The sequence below is a fragment of the Lygodium microphyllum genome, chromosome 5 (genome assembly GCF_053477565.2).
Source record: "Lygodium microphyllum isolate KBCC chromosome 5, Lygodium_microphyllum_v1.1.10, whole genome shotgun sequence".
Lineage (NCBI taxonomy): Eukaryota > Viridiplantae > Streptophyta > Polypodiopsida > Schizaeales > Lygodiaceae > Lygodium > Lygodium microphyllum.
This window is the reverse complement of record NC_141139.1, coordinates 136,167,137-136,183,940: the sequence shown is the minus strand read 5'-3', so window position 1 is coordinate 136,183,940 and position 16,804 is coordinate 136,167,137.

The window sequence follows — 16,804 nt, the reverse complement described above, 5'->3', positions numbered from 1 at the left end:
GTTATTTGCCAAGTGTATACTACTCATGTTGTCACAATAAATGACAACTGGCCCATCTGTAGACTGATGCATATCATAAAGTAGCTTATGCAACCAAGCTACCTCACATGCAGCCATTGCTGCACCCCTGTACTTAGCCTCTGTGCTCGACAAGGCAACTGTAGGCTGTTTCTTGCTGCTCCAAGTGATTGCAGCACTCCCAAAAGAGAATACATATCCACTGGTAGATCGTCTATCAGAAATACTACCAGCCCAATCAGCATCAGTGTATCCATGCAACTGTATCTGAACCCCAGTCTCATAAAATAGTCCATACTGCAATGTGGACTTTACATACCTAAGTATGCGTCTAGCCGCATCCAAATGTGGTTTCCTTGGAGCCTGCATAAACTGACTTACCAATCCAACAGCATAGCTCAAATCTGGCCTGGTAATAGTCATATAAATCAAACTTCCTACTATGCGTCTGTACATAGTAGGGTCTTCTAGAAGCTCACCTGCATCTGTGCTCAGCTTCACATTTTGCTCCAAAGGAACTGAAATAGGCTTACAGCCTGTCATCCCATATTTGGACAGCATGTCCAATCCATACTGCCTCTGCAAGAGCTGTATCCCACTTGGTGATCTAATCACCTCAATGCCCAAGAAATAACGCAGCTCTCCCAAATCCTTCATCTCAAACTTCTGCTTCAATAGCATTTTCACATGAAGGATATCTTCATCACTGTCACCTGTCATAATCAAATCATCAACATAAATGACAAGCAGCATAATACCTTTCTCTGTTTTTCTCATATAAAGTGAGAAATCTGCCTTGGAAATCTGAAAGCCAATAGTGACAAGATACTGTCATATCTTGTCAGACCATGCTCTAGGTGCTTGCTTCAAGCCATACAAGGCTTTCTTCAACCTGCAAACAAACTCAGGATGAACAGCATGCACATAACCTGGTGGCTGCTCCATATAGACCTCTTCTTGCAAATCACCATGCAAGAAGGCATTCTTTACATCCATCTGATGTAAAGACCATCCCTTTGATGCAGCCATAGCAATGACTGCTCTTACGGTTGCCATCCTTGCAACCGGACTAAATGTTTCTTCATAGTCAATGCCATATGTTTGTGCATACCCCTTGACTACTAATCTTGCCTTGTATCTGTTCACAGAACCATCAGCATTGTGCTTCACCTTATAAACCCACTTACAGCCAATTGCATTCTTACCTTTAGGCAAAGGTACTAACTCCCATGTAGCATTTGCTTCCAAGGCATCCATTTCTTCATCCATGGCTTTCTCCCATTTTTCTTTTCCCATGGCTTGCTCAAAAGATGTGGGTTCTGGTTCCTGTATCACTTTGACCATATATGCATAGTGAATGGCTGTAAATCCATCATATTTCAGCCTATCCACAGGATACCTAGCTCTTGTAGACTTGCGCAAAGTAGGTTCACTCCCAGGTGCTCTCAAAACATCCCTGGTCTTCCTTACTCCAGGTGTAACAATAGAAGGAATACCCAACTCATCATCAATGCTCTGTTCTGAGCCACTGGATTCACCATCCACATAAGAGTGACCTGCATTCACATCAAACATGGGCTGATCAACCTTCTCTTTTCCTTTTCGTGATACCTGCATACCACTATCTGCATTGCTTTGAGAAGATTCTCCTGATCTCAATCTGCCTGTCCATGGCGAAGAATGTGAACCACTGCTAGAGGACGCTCCAGGTCCACTAATATTTTGTGACTGCTGCTGTGAATTCTGTGTAGCATTACCATTTTGTGCATCTTCATCATCAATCACATTTACTGGTTTATACCAGCTACTCATCTCATCAAAAACAACATCTCTGCTCACTGTAAACTTACGAGTAGAAGGGTTATAGCATCTATACCCTTTTTGCTGCAGAGAGTAACCAATAAAGATGCACTTCTCAGCTTTTGGATCCAACTTGGATCTCAGCTCATCTGGCACATGTACATAGGCAATGCAACCAAAAATTTTAAAATGAGAAATATCTGGTTTCCTACCAGTATACCTCTCTTCTGGAGTCATTCCATGTATTGCTGCAGTGGGAGTCCTGTTCATTATGTAGACTGCTGTAGCAACTGCTTCAGCCCAATAAAAATCTGGCAAGTCTTTTTCATTGAGCATGGCACGAGATACCTCTCCAATATGCCTGTTTTTCCTTTCTGCAATTCCATTTTGTTGTGGGGTATAACTGCATGAATATTGCTGCTTTATGCCATGCTCCTGCAAGAACTTTGCAAACTCATTTGAGAGGTACTCTCCCCCTCCATCTGACCTTAGGCATTTTATCTGCAAGCCTGTTTCTTTTTCAACCATAGCTTTAAGAGTTTTGAAATGCCCAAAAACTTCACTTTTCTTTTTCATAAAATACACCCAAACTTTTCTGCTATAGTCATCAATAAAACTGACAAAATAATGACAGCCTCCAAGAGATGCAGCTTTAGTTGTCCACACATCAGAGTGATTTAATTCCAATGGCTTCTCACTCTCTTGAACATGTCTAGGAAATGGTTTCCTTGCCTGTTTTCCAAACTGACAGGCTTCACATACCTTATGCATTTCTGCAACCTTGAATTTGGGCAATCCTGCAACAATATTTTGGGCCTGCATTGATTTAAGTCGCTGTACATTAACATGACCAATGCGTTTATGCCAGATATCAATATCTGCAACTACATCGGTCCCATGTGCAAACATTACTGCACTCAATTCAGACATGTCTGCATCCAATGTAAACATTCTGCCCTTCTTCTTTCCTTTTGCTATCAAGCGACCTTTATTTTTCATATCCTCAACAAAGCATCCATGAGGATTAAATCTGACCTGCAAGCCCTGTTCAACCATTTGACCAACTGAAACCAGATTCTTGGTGATATTCGGGACATGAAATACATCGGACAGGTATTTCTTTTTCCCATCCTGCATAGACAAATGAATTTTTCCAATCTGCACAATAGGATGTGCAGTATCATCACCAGTCTCCACAAATCCTGGTTTTTCCATTTTCCTTGCATCCTCCATCCATTCTGCATGACCTGTCATGTGGTTTGATGCACCTGAGTCAACATACCATACATCATTGCTTTCTTCTGCACTTGTCACAGAATTGTTCATGTGCTGCACCATGAACAAATGCTCATTTCTGTCATCACCCTGTCTGTTAGAAGATGCATAATTCCCTTGTTGCAGTTTTCCATTCATGATGTCATTCTGCTTTTTATAGCAGTCTTTAGCCATATGACCCATTTTACCACAATAGTAGCATTCAACATTACTGTTTGCATTTTGACCTCTTTGCCATCCACCACGACCTCTTTGGCTCCCCCTGCCTCTAGAGTTACCACGTCCTCCTCCATAGGACTGGTTTTCTTGAGTTTGCTGCATATTCTGATTTCTACCACGGCCTCCAAATCGGCCTCCTCTACCTCTGCCTCTACCTCTTCCAGCATTTGAGTAGAAGACAGCTTCTTTTGAAGTTCCTCCTGAAGAAGATGCACCACCATTTCTCTGCTCCTCAGAAATTAGAAGAGCAATCAACTCCTCAAAATCAGGAAATCTTTCACGAACTGAAATGGATGTCCGAAACTGTGCATAATCCTTTCCTAGACCATTCAAGGTCACGGAAACTAAATCATCATCTTCCACTGGCGACCCAATGGAAGCAAGTGCATCTGCAATCTTCTTCACCTTCATGTGGTAGTCGTTGATGCTCATATTTTCTCTTTGCACATTGTGCAACTCTTGCTTGAGCTGCATTTTCCTGGCTTGCGTATTTGTGCTATACATTTTTGACAAAGTATCCCATGCCTCCTTTGGCGTACTTGCATCCTGAATATGCACAATTATAGAGTCTGAAATGCTGATAGACAGCCAATACATAACTTTCCTGGCTCTCTCATGCCATGTTTTAAATGCCTGCATTTGTTGTTGATTGGGAACATCAGGAAGAACTGGTTCTTCTTCATTTCCTGCAACAAATTCCCAATATCCTTTTCCCATAAGGAAATTCGTCATTCTAAACTTCCATGCCTGGAAGTTGTTCTTGTCAAGCTTTTCAGTGACAATCTGTGAAAGAGAATCAGACGCCATTACAGAATACTGCAAGAAATTCTGTCACTGCAAAAAACACAGCTTCACCCTCACAAGGGCAAATCTGCAAAACTGGCGAAAGTGGTATTTGACCACACAATCACTTCCTAGTGACGATTTTGCATAAATAGGAACCAAGGATGATTCTGAAACTCCCAATGTCTCTGCGCACAAGCATACGATGCAATTTCTACAGTAACTTTTCACCGACCTGTAGAACAGTGGTCGCACAGCATAAAACTGAGCCTTTTCCTGAGTGCGTGCAGAAAACTTCCGTCTGCAAAACAGGCCCCGAAATGGCCTCAAATCAAAAAAACAAGGTCGCCGAGGGCTAAAGCCCTCGCCCGCAGCATATACTGCCCTCTTGCTTCACCGCGAAGGGCGTCTCAACCTGAGACAATGCACTCCTGCAATTTTCGGCTGTGCTACCTGCAGAGATCTGCTCCCAAAACAGAAAATGAAAGCAACACTGCTCCTCTTACCAGAACACCGCGAGCTTGGCTTGCTTTCTTGAGCTCCTTACCACGAACAAGGCTCTGATACCATGTCAAGATTGTGGGAGAGAAGGAAGGAGTCTCGCTTGAAGCTTTCTTGCTTGCACAATGGGGGAAGACACACAAGGGTGGAGGCTGAAAACAGTTTTCCTCTTCTTAGTTGTGTAAGCCAAAAGAACTCAAGTACAAAGAAATAGAAGAACCCTATATATGGGTCTCAAACCAAACTCAACTAACTAAGGTGGCATACTAACTGAGCCACGAACTAGAGTAGATAAGGATAGCTATCATGTAGCTATTATTCATGAGCGGTGTACCAACCGCGTCTGCAACTGACAAGTCGGTGACATAAATATACAACGGTCACCCTGGCGTATCACGAGTGGAGCTCGATATCTCAACACCGCCTGGTTAGATGGGTTCACACGCCTACACTTAGCACGTCGGTGGTCATTATGACTCTCACATGGCCACTGACTCATTACTTATTATATTCAGGTTGTTACACCTATTTACAGCTGGCATAGTTATAGCGCCAGTCGACTAGTGTAGTCGGTTATGCATTGTTTGACTTAGAGGACCACTTTCATTTTATGTTGTATCTTATCTATACTTTGTTTACATTGAAAAGAGTGTGGAAGAAGAAGAAGAAATCAGTAAGAAAACGTTTTGGCCTCCATCTCTCTTCTTGTCTCTTGAGTGAGCTTCTCCTTGTGCATTCTGTGTGTGTTCGGCGCAGCATCTTGAGCAACCCCCTCCACCACGCGATTCTTGACATGGTATCAGAGCCGCACCACTGGGAGAGGCTGATTTCGAAGGTTGAAGCAAAGGAGAAGAAGCAAGGTTCGAGCAAGCAAGCCACGGGTAAGAAGCTCTCCTATCCTTCCACTCTTTCTCTTGGATAGTGCCTGTGGAGGCACCGGAAGCAGGGTTGAGCAAAAATCTCAGATTGCAATGAGATTTGGTGTGCGCGAAGAGCGCTGTATATTCTACAGATTAGTCCTTTAGGGCTTTCCCGCAATTATTTTGGGCATCTGAGGCCGTTTTAGGGCCCGTTTTAGAGCCGCAAGGTTGCGGACAGCAGTTTCAGGGTACGCTGTGACTTCGACTGTATTGACCGAAAGTGGGTGCATAGGTTATAGATTTCAGATCTGTAAGTTCAAAGGTGTTTACCAGTGAGTAAACACAAGGTTTATCTGCAAACAGGTTGCAGATTGCATGTATTGTTGAGCAGACAGTTAAAAAGGCTGTCTGGTGTATTGCTGTGCACTACAGGTCCAGGGTTGCAGAAGATTTACTTGCTGTTGGTATTAATTTTGTGATAATGGCAGAGAACAGTGGAAGCCCTATCATTGAGAAGCTCGACAAGAACAACTACCCTTCATGGAAGTTCCGTGTCACAAACTTCCTTATTGGAAAAGGCCTCTACGAGTTTGTTTCAGGTGAAGAAAAGGAACCGGAGATGAGTGATCCTCCAACTGCAGAAGAGACAAAGGCACGGAAGGAATGGAATGCAAAGGATAAAAAGGTCATGTATTGGTTGTCTGCAGTAATTGACAATAATATGCTGGGACACGTTAGAAATGCAGAGAATTCATATGTAGCTTGGACCATACTTGAAAGTATGTTTTCTGTAAATACAAAGGCACGAAAGATTCAACTCAAGCAAGAGTTGAATACATTAAAGAAAGGGAAGATGTCTATCAATGAGTATGCACTGAAGGTAAGAAGCATTGCAGATGCATTGGCAGCGATTGATGCAATGCCCGATGATGATGATTTGGTGTCGTCTACCTTGGGTGGACTTAACAATGAAAAGGCTTGGAAGTCTTTTGTAACTTCTGTATATGTCAGAAAGCCATTTCCAGATTTCGATGAGTTGGTCTCCCTTATGATCACTGAAGAGATCAACATGCAGAGTGAGACATCTGAAAGAAGTGGTGAACAGGTCCAAGCTTTCTACTCCAGTTCAGGAAGGGGACGTGGCAGGTTCTCTTCAAGAGGCCGTGGTACAGGACGTGGTAGTGACAACCAGCAAAACAGATTGAATCAGCAATTTGGCGATATGCAGGTTTCAGGAGGTCGTGGTAACTTTAGAGGCAGGGGGAGCTTTAGAGGAAGAGGTGGATGGCAGAACAGAGGTTCTAACAACTCTGGTATTGTGTGCCACTACTGTGGCAAAACAGGTCATATTGCAGCCCAATGTTATGCTAAGAGAGATGATATCCGCAGTGGTAAGTTGCAGCAAGGAAACTATGCATCGTCTTCACGACAGAATGAAGACAAAAATGAACGTTTGTTCGTTATGCAGCATATGCTGAATGCTGTTACAGGAAAGGGAACACATGAAGATGTTTGGTATGTTGATTCAGGTGCATCCAATCATATGACCAGCCATGCAAAATGGTTTGGAGAGATGCAGAATTTGCAGAATGCAGGCTATGTGCAGACGGGTGATGACTCATGCCACCCAATTTCACACATTGGAAAAGTTCCCTTGTCCTTGCATGATGGTAAGACAAAGAGTCTTTCAGATGTATTGCATGTGCCATCTATTACAAAGAACTTGGTGTCAGTCGGTCAAATGGTAGAGCAAGGGCTGCAAGTTAGATTTAATGCAAAGGGCTGCTTTGTAGAAGACTTCAATGACAAGTGCAGGTTGGCATCAAAGGGGAGTAGAGTTGGACGTATGTTCACTCTAGATGCTGGAATTCCTACTATGAATGCGGCTATGTATGCCAAAGGAAAAGGTGTTGTTGCAGACATTGAAATTTGGCACAAACGCATTGGACATGCAAATGTACAAAGGCTGAAATTAATGCAGTCCAAAGGGTTGGTTACAGGTTTGCCTACATTTAAAGATGTGTAGAAAGTTTTGCCCGGCACTCCCATGGAATGTTGCGGGGTTTGCGATCTAGGACTTTTCGTGTCTGCCACGTAGCGGAAGTATTGTGGCCGTTCCCACTTAGGATCGACCTGAATTAGGGTTTTCCTTATTGGTCATTTTCTAATGGCAACAAGCATCAGACCCAAGCAAACTACTTTACGTAGAAACGCCAGGTCCGAAGCGGATTCACGCTGTACTTGGTTCAAGGAGAATGGGAAATGAGAGGGAGGCAAAGCTCAACCTCTCTGCCATAAGGCATAGTCCCATTCCGTTCACCTAAAACAAAGTAAATCGGGTTTAATCATAACTCTAGGTCAACGCTTTTGTTGTTCGTATTCTTTGACCACTACAACAGAAACGAGGCATAGACGCGCATGTTAGACGCGCAAAGTCAGGTGCGTCTATCACAGCGTCTATAGGCACGTCTAAACGTGCGTGTAAATAGATGCGACTTTCGCGTCTATATATCCATGCAAATAGAAGCGCTTATACACGCAAAAATAGACGCACACGTCAAAATTCAAATCATACTAAATCATTTCTTTTCAAACTATGCCTTTCCTTTCCTACGTTTTTTGTGATTCTGAAGCTTGAGTTTAGCCGACATGCAGTCTCTTCATGCCTCACCTAGTCTTTTCATGCCTCACCTCCTCATGACTCACCTCTTCTTTCATTTCAAACACAGAAGAAGGGAAAAAGGAAAGCCAAGGAGAGGAAGAAAGAGAGAACAAGAGAGAGGAGAACAAGAAGAAGCAGCAGCAAGCAAGCATCAAGGGAGGGTAACTTACCAAGTAGAGAAAGAAGGAGAAGGAATAAGCGCCACCACCCGCCACACCAAACACCCAAGGTGAGTCTCTCTCTCTCTCTCTCTCTCTCTCTCTCTTTCTTTCTATCTTCCTCTCTCTACTCTGTCTGTGTATTTAGGATTTGTGATTCCATTATGTATTGCATTTTGTAAATCAATAATGGCGGTCGTCTGCTAAAATCAGCCGACCAAGCGCGTCTGATAGCGTGTCTACATCTCAGTGTAGACGCAGATATAGACGCGGAAAACGTTTCTCTGGGGGCGCGTCTTTGAGCGCGTGTGTGGGCGCGTGTGCTCTGCAGTGTACATGCAAGGATACACACGCTGACAGACACCCACAGAGACGTAGGTATAGACGCGCATAGAGATGCAGGTATAGACGCTGTATGTAATATGTTTTATCTACATAGGGTAATATGATTTTTCTTGTGTAGATGTGGAATCCTGGATCCTCCAGTACCCCATTTAACAAGGAGCAATTCATGGGGGAGATGACCAATTATCTTGGTTGCCCTCCCACTACAGATGAGGTTTTCAGTGTGATGTCTGGGACACCTATCACATCTTTGCCTACACAGGGATCAGCTGAGGTACATGGATCGGTCGAAGCACGTACATCTACAGAGGCACGTGTATCGAGTGAGGTAGAGGGTAGTGCACGTCGATGGAGGAGGGAGAGTGGTGCGGGAGGACGAGGAGGTCGAGGGCTTTGTGGGGGTTGCCTAGATGGTGGCTCTCGATCACCCTCACCGAAAAATGAGAGAGGTGAGCCTCCACAAATATACTACTCTATCACTGATGTTGGTGGTATCTTGCATGACTTCGAGGGGAGGGAAGTGATAGCCTACTTGAGGAGTGTCGTGCATGCCATATACAAAGATTGCATGATTCCCTTCAAGCACAAAAAAAAAGGTTTGTGGCAAGAGGTGCTGCAGGCAGTACATAAAAGGTACCCTAATCCCAAGAATTCACGATTCTCAGATGATTGGGGATAGTCAAAGGTGAGAGACGCCCTTCATAACAAGAGGTCTCACCTTATGACGCACGCCAAGGAGTCATTGCGGAGACAAGAGCAGGGGCGCCCTGGATATGGCCAACCACCCAATTGCCACTGCAAGGAGTGGAAAGAGGCCAAGAAGAGAGCAACGGAGAAAATGACAAGTCGCCAGCATGCAGAGGCGCGACGTATCCAGATGGCAACCATGGGATCGTCGCATTATGGATCGGGTGGCAGGGAGTCATGGGAGGCTGAGTTTGTAAGTATTATTTGATTTCTTTTTTTAAATTAAATTTTGTAATTTGTTTCACTTCATTATGTAGTGTGTTTTAATACGTTATATGTTCAAATTGTTTTGTAGTTCCATATCGTTGGTAGGATGCCTACTCCTAGAGAGGTAGGCTACCATCGAGGTCATAACCGGGCGTCCAATTGGCAGCATTTCCACGAGGAGGGACTCATCACGGAGGAGCAATATAATTGCGCCATGAGGATTCCACCACCAGAAGAGGTATGTTTTATTTTTTACATGAAAAGTATAAATCAATATGATTTATTGTTTGTAATGGTATTTATATACTTTAATCCTTTGTGTAGGCGAACCCTGATGCAGTTGAGGATAGCGAAGGGGGGACTAGCAGTAGCGGTGGCGGCAACGGCAGCGGTGGTGGTAGCGATGATGATGCCTCTTCTGAGGAGATATAGAGGAGCCCCATGCATGCATGCCTCCCCTTGGCTTGTAATTTTCATTTTTGATATGTATTACTTTCAGCTAGTGCTTGCGATCATAACGTCACAAGCACTAGAACTCATAATGTAAAAACGTTTCATTTATATATATGAAATTTCGTGTGCTACATATATTGTTTTGTTTTCAGTATCCAATCTTCGAAATAATCTTTCTCTGTTTTCCCTAAGTATACAATTTGATGTTGATGGGGGGGAAAAAACCCAGAGAGCATGTGGCCTGCAAAGCCATGCAGGCCACATGCTCTCTGGTTTTTTTTTCATACCTCTGTTTTGCGCGTCTATCAGCGCGTCTAAATTACAGGATAAATGCGCGTATATTCTTGCCAAAAACTTTCAAAGTAAACGCGGTTTTAGACGCGTAGATACACGCGTGTATAGACGCACAATATGAATATATCCACTTTTTTATAAATATGATTATATATTTACGTAGCGCATTTATACTTGCGTCTATAGACGCGTCTAAGTGTGCATCTACTTCTGCCTATAAGTGCGCTTTTAGACGCGATTTTGTAGACGCGTTAATAAACGCACCCGACTTTTTTTTTCACAATTCAAATATTGCGTCCACAAGCGCGTCTATGGAGCCTTTTTGTTGTAGTGGACGATGTTCTAGCTCTCCATCGTGATTTGAGAAAAGTTTCCAGCCAACTGGGACCACCCATCCGTAGGACAGACCTATGGCCCATCCTCCGCAATTTCCTCGGGTTGTTTTAGTTATTTAATTACCTAACACATTAGTTTGACATGTAACAACCAGCTTCTTTAATTAACCCGTTAGGCACTGGTTCCTTCACGTAATCTTATAACTTGACATAAAAAAAGAATATCAGACAAGTTCCTTATTAACAGGTTATCATATTTATCTTTGAAATACAAAGAGTCCAGCCCGTAGGCTTATCCACAATCTGCCCGAAGGCTATCCAGCAATCCACAGGAATCACTAATCCATGTTTCTGCCCGTAGAGTAGTATGCGGGCCTCAAGATCCAATCCCGAGTCACATTAGCCTCTTGTGCAGGACCCGGAAGGTGAGGGATTTACGGCTAGAGCCCCCCTTGACACCCAAGAGTCCTCATGATCCAAGTAGCGCTCAACACAGAGACCTCTCGTGGCCGATTCAGTCCACTTTCCTAGTGCATTCAACAACCCCCTTGGTTAGGGTTAGGTAGGCAGTCGAGGGTAACTGAAGCTGCCTCTCCCTTCAGGCCTTCAACCTGAAGTATAGATATTCATTTATCTTTTAATTCATTGATCAAACAAAGCCAAACAGTTCTCTAAAAGCTGTAGCAAGCACAAACATTTCCATTGATCGTTTTTGTTGGCAAACAGCTAAGGAATGAATCCTTCCTTTCGAATGCATCCAGCACTCGATCTGGGATGACTTGCAACTTGGCAAGATCCCCTGTATCCTGGGTTAGGGCGTACCCTATTAACCCGATTTGGTCAAACCTTAAGTTCATTGGTTATTTCAGTTTTATCGGTTGGTCTTTTAGTTTCCAATCAAACTTCTTTACTCAAGATAAACCACTAAATTAGGATGATTATTCATCCTCTTTCAAGATAACTTGCGTAAGGACATGCCAACTTCATTGCGAGAACTTGGACATTCCCTTGTGATTCAATCACAATATCATATGACTCCGTACATGTTGCGCAAGTGTCGCTTCGAACTATGAGACAATGGAGTCATGAAACAATCTATTTCAGGTTACTAGGCTGGCGTCGTTAGACCTAGGGTTTCCAAGTTTCATCTTGTACGGTTCTTAGGGACAAACCCTAGCTCATTTTACGATTACATTTCGCTGTCCCTACATTCAGTGAATGTGGGCAAGTATTTAAGGTATAGGCGTCTTTTGGAATTTAACTTATTCCGAACGAGTACTCCGCGGCTTAGGTGTTTTAGGTTTATGAAAATTTGGTTAATTCTAGAAGATAATTTCAAGATTACTTCCACATGATTCGTTGACAATGCGTAAAGTGATTTTTTTCAACCCTAACTTATCGGTTTGAGGTCAGGCATATGTTAGGTCAATTTCAACTAATCTTTCATTTTCTTTGCGAACAAAATTCATGCTAAATAAGCAACCTCTTTTTTGCTAATTTATGTAGTTTGACAATGATCATTTCATAGAGTTTATGCATCGTAAGAGTCGTTTCATGCTTTGCACTTTCCATGATGATTCATTGCGATATGGGTTAATAGTGCGAGATTCAGTTTATACTTCTAGGCTTAACCGAAGTATACTATTTTAATGGATAATAATCTAGTCTTATAATTCATTTCAATGCATAATCTATTTGCTAAAAATGCGTTTATACTTCTTAATTTGCATGTTTCATTAAAAAGTATTGATGATTAAGTTCCTTCGTCGTGAACACCTAGGACAAAAATATATCCTATTTCTAATAATTAACTTTGCATGATTGAATTACAACAATATCAAATAAAAATTAGGAAGGAAAACCTGTGATTGGGGTGAGATGTCCACGTGGATGCCCGAAGATGACCCTCCCGCGGCTGCGCCTTGGACTTTCTTAGGAGGCATCGCAATAGTAGTCTTTCGGACGTGGAAGCATCTTTACAACTCCTCTTCGGAATTCCACCATCGCTCCCTTGCACTGTCCGTCGAAAGTAGTTTTAGAAGGCTCCCTCCTTGAAGTAGGGATTTCGGCAGGGGGTGCTTCAAAATTTCTCATGACTAAGACCCATTGAAGCCATGGGGAAGGCTTAATGGCCTTTGTAAAGTGGCACGAACGGGAATAGAAAGGTGTGGAAAAGAAACAAGGTGCGGGAGAGCTCCAAGGGAAAATAATAACCGTAAAGGTTATAAGTAAGGGTCTAAGGACCCTTAGGCAAATTAGGAGAAAAGGGCTTATGAGGGTTTACACATGGAGGGGGGAATTGATTCCGAGGCCAATGACGAAGGGCTAAAGGAAAATTAAAACAAACACGGGGGTTGGGTTCCAACTATCGGGAGGGGAATATAATGCTTTAAACACGCGGGGGGGGGGGGGGGGGGGGTGAGTAGTTTTGAAGCCCAAGGAAAAGGGCTTATAGGGGGTTGCAACCGAGGAGAAAAAGGGTTTTTAAGCCTAAGGGAAAGGCTTAATGGATAAAACACTGGGGGGGGGGGGGGTGATAAGACCTTTAAAGACTAAAGGCTTAAGGGATAAACACGGGGATTTTAACACCCCTGGGAAAGGGGGGTTTAGACATGGGGGGGGTGAGTAAAAAGGTTTTTGGAGCCCATAAGAAAGGGGCTTAAAGGTTAAATCACAGGGGGGGGGGATAAGGCCATGTGTTGACGGCGGTATCACGGCAGCTGGCGGCTTGGCATATCCACGTCCTGGAAGCAGCAGCGAGGCCGAGTTTTATCTTTCTCTCCCCTCATGATGCTGCAGAGAGTCCATCCCCCTCTCCGTCCTTCAAGCGGCACATGCAAAATTCCTCTCACTCATGGCGGAAACACTGCCCTCCCTTGTGGTGACCTTCCCCCTTGGTTAAATAGGGGAGGGGAGGGATCCTCCGTGTCAGCATGCATGGCCTTATCCTTCTGCGTGCTCCACCTAGGAGCTTCCGCGTCATTGCTATTCCCCTCCCCTTCCAGCACAACAGTCGGCTAGGGAGGGGAATAAGAGAAAAAAAATTTGCATTATCCTAAAGAAATTTCCATAGAATTATCCCCCTTTTCGATAAGGGGTAATTCACACGAATGTTACACATATATAGCCTTAACAATAGCATTCAAGTTTCTATCTTTATAAAGCTACCCACCTTCATTGCCAACCCAATGTGTTGTCCACCAGAGCGTGAATCTGAAAATGCTAGACAACTTAGTGTATCTTGGTTTTCCCAAAGGTATGACATAGCTACTATTAGCATTCTTCACTAGAAAAAAAGGGTTAGGGCATTTTATACATCAAATTTCCACATACTTATGAGGGCTTATGGCATTCATTTAAGGAAAAGGTGGTTATAATCCAAATAGTTTGCATGCTACAAATAGATATGTGTGCCCCTTGTTTGTAAGGGGCCCAAATAACTATTGATTTTGCTTGTACTCATGTTGATGGATGCTTTAGAGGCATTTTAATCTGAATAGTTTGTATGATGCCAATAGATAGGGACATTCTAAGCTTTAGAGCCATTGAAATGAATTGGAATTTGTGCAAGGTCTATGGGAATTGAAATTAATCCAAATGCTCATGAAAGAGGCATGAAGTGTATCTTAACTTACATGTATATTTCAGACATATACATGCATATCCATAATGTCTTTTTTGAAATTGTTCTACATGGATTATGGTTAGGCCTATCCATTATGATGTGTGTTACTTAATTACATAAGCATGACTATGCTAGATGTTATACACAAATTTGTTCTCACTTGCTATGTACAATTATTTTTCTAGTTATAGCTTGATTTTTGTATCTACTAAACATGGCTATGTTACTAGATATGTGTGTATTTTCTATCTAGTTTTGTCAAAGTTCATTGTGGATCATGATGATCATCACTTGATCGATGATGGTCTGAGCAAGCAGAATATGGGTATATTCGTTAGAGCAGCGTGGGCATTAATGCAAGATGTGTTGCACAATAGTGACATGCTGTGCAAAGCTGGGCTCTGATTCCATCTATTGCATTTATTCCTATAGTGTTGCCTGATGAGCTCTAGTCGACAGATGTCATGATCAAGAAAGTCAAGCTTCCATGTACACAACATGAACATACCATCTATGAGTCACCTTGTCATTATCATGAATTATAAAAATGTATGGGCACATCGAAAAAGTTTCATTGGGTTGCTAAGTACTTTTTGTTTGTGTTGTTGTTTTGTTGAGTTTTAACAAGGTGGAACTTGGGAAATTTGAGTTGGCTTTGTCTTCATAATTTTAAGACCTTATACCTTGGGCCATATGATTTTGATAAGTAGATTCCCTTTCTCACACAAGTTTGGCATTACAAAGGTCTTTTGTATATGGAAGCCAATTTTATGATAAAACAAACCTCTCTTTCCCTACAGATTGCATCAAATTCACCAAGCTCTCAAAGAGCTACTTTAATTTCTTACTTGGAGTCCTGGACATGAAAAATTGATTTGTTGTAGTCATACATAGTGCACTTAAACTTAAATGATTGGATCTAAGGGAAAACTCTCAAAATGCCCCCCTTAGCATTTATCTCCATAGGTCAATAGCTTTTGTATCAAAGCTACGCATACTACCATATCATATGTTTATGATGCACACATTCATTATAGCAATTAATACCTACCAAACCTCGTGCATTAAATAGCTTTTAAAGAGTTACATGGGTTATATTTAAGATTTAGATGAAATTTGAGGAGCATTAATTGATGAGTTCTAACCAAATTAGAGAGGCATGAGGGAATCAAATTTTAAACAAATATGAGCAATAATATATAGAACTTGATCAAAAATAGGTAATCAAAATTTAAATAAATATGAGAAATAATTTGAGAATCTTATAAAAAATAGGAGTGTAATGGGGTCACGTTTTGAACAAATACAAGCAATAGTTTGGAAAACTTTCCTTGGCTTTGATTAGCATATGATTTCCCAGAAGATAAATTATCATTTATTGACAATATGTACGTAAAAAAAGGTGACTAGGGATTGTCCTAAGCTTATCTGTACCTATACAAATTTTTCTAAGCTATTTAAAAAATGGGTCCGTTTTGACTCCTCATGGGGTCACTCACAAATATGTAAGGATATCACATGAGTTTAAAAGAAGGGATATTAAAAGTACCATTTTTTCACATTTTTAACATACAAAAAGACGCCACATAAAGCTTTATTTCTCAAAAATTCCCATATAGAGGTACTTTTAAATAGACTTTGAATACACATGTTATAGAGACTTTAAGTATAGTGAATCACCTAAGTTTGACTTAGAGCTCTCAAAATTACTAAAATTTCTACCTTATGACTCAAAATTGTATTTTTCCATTAGGATTTTTTCCCTTCTCCATACGTGTTTAGTTTCTATTAATCCATTTTAAACTTTGAGAATCTCTTTATCTAATTTTCCTTTCTCTCCAAGAAAAGGCCATTCTCATGTTTAGGTATTGTGAAGACTTGCCTAGCTAAACAATTTCTTCATATATTCTCCATATCATCCTTACCTCTTAGCAGTACCATAACATGTGGGTCATTGGCAACCTTTTAAGTTTTTTTTTTTTAAAGTGTAGTCAATTTTGGGCATTTGTGTATGGTCTTCCAAGTTTTGGCCAATTTTCATTTCCATGTGTTAACCAATATATGAGGGAATAGGTGTTTCTATGCCCTTGCTATATTGGCCAAAATCCTTCTTTTTCTTCATTTTAACCACAAGTTTTTCCCAATGGTGGAGAATGCTTTGCCATATACTCTTAAGGCCAACCTTGGAGGCCACTGGCCACCTATCAGCCTTCCTCTCCAAAACTTCCCCAACAAACTTCTTATCCTCCTCCTCTAGATTGAACTTGTTTGTTATTTGCCCTGCATTCATAATGCTACAGTTGCTACCTCAATTATTTCGATGTCTCACAAGTTACAAAGAGCCTTTGGATCTCGACATCTCTTAGTCCAAATGAAAGGCTGATAGCCTCAATGTGTTGCATTGGTTCTATTCATTTTATCGCAAAAAAAAAAAAGAGAAAAAAGAAAAAGAGAGCAATCAACAAAAGAGAAAACAAAAAGAAAAGAAAAGAACATAAAAGAAAAAAGGAAAGAAAAAAGCA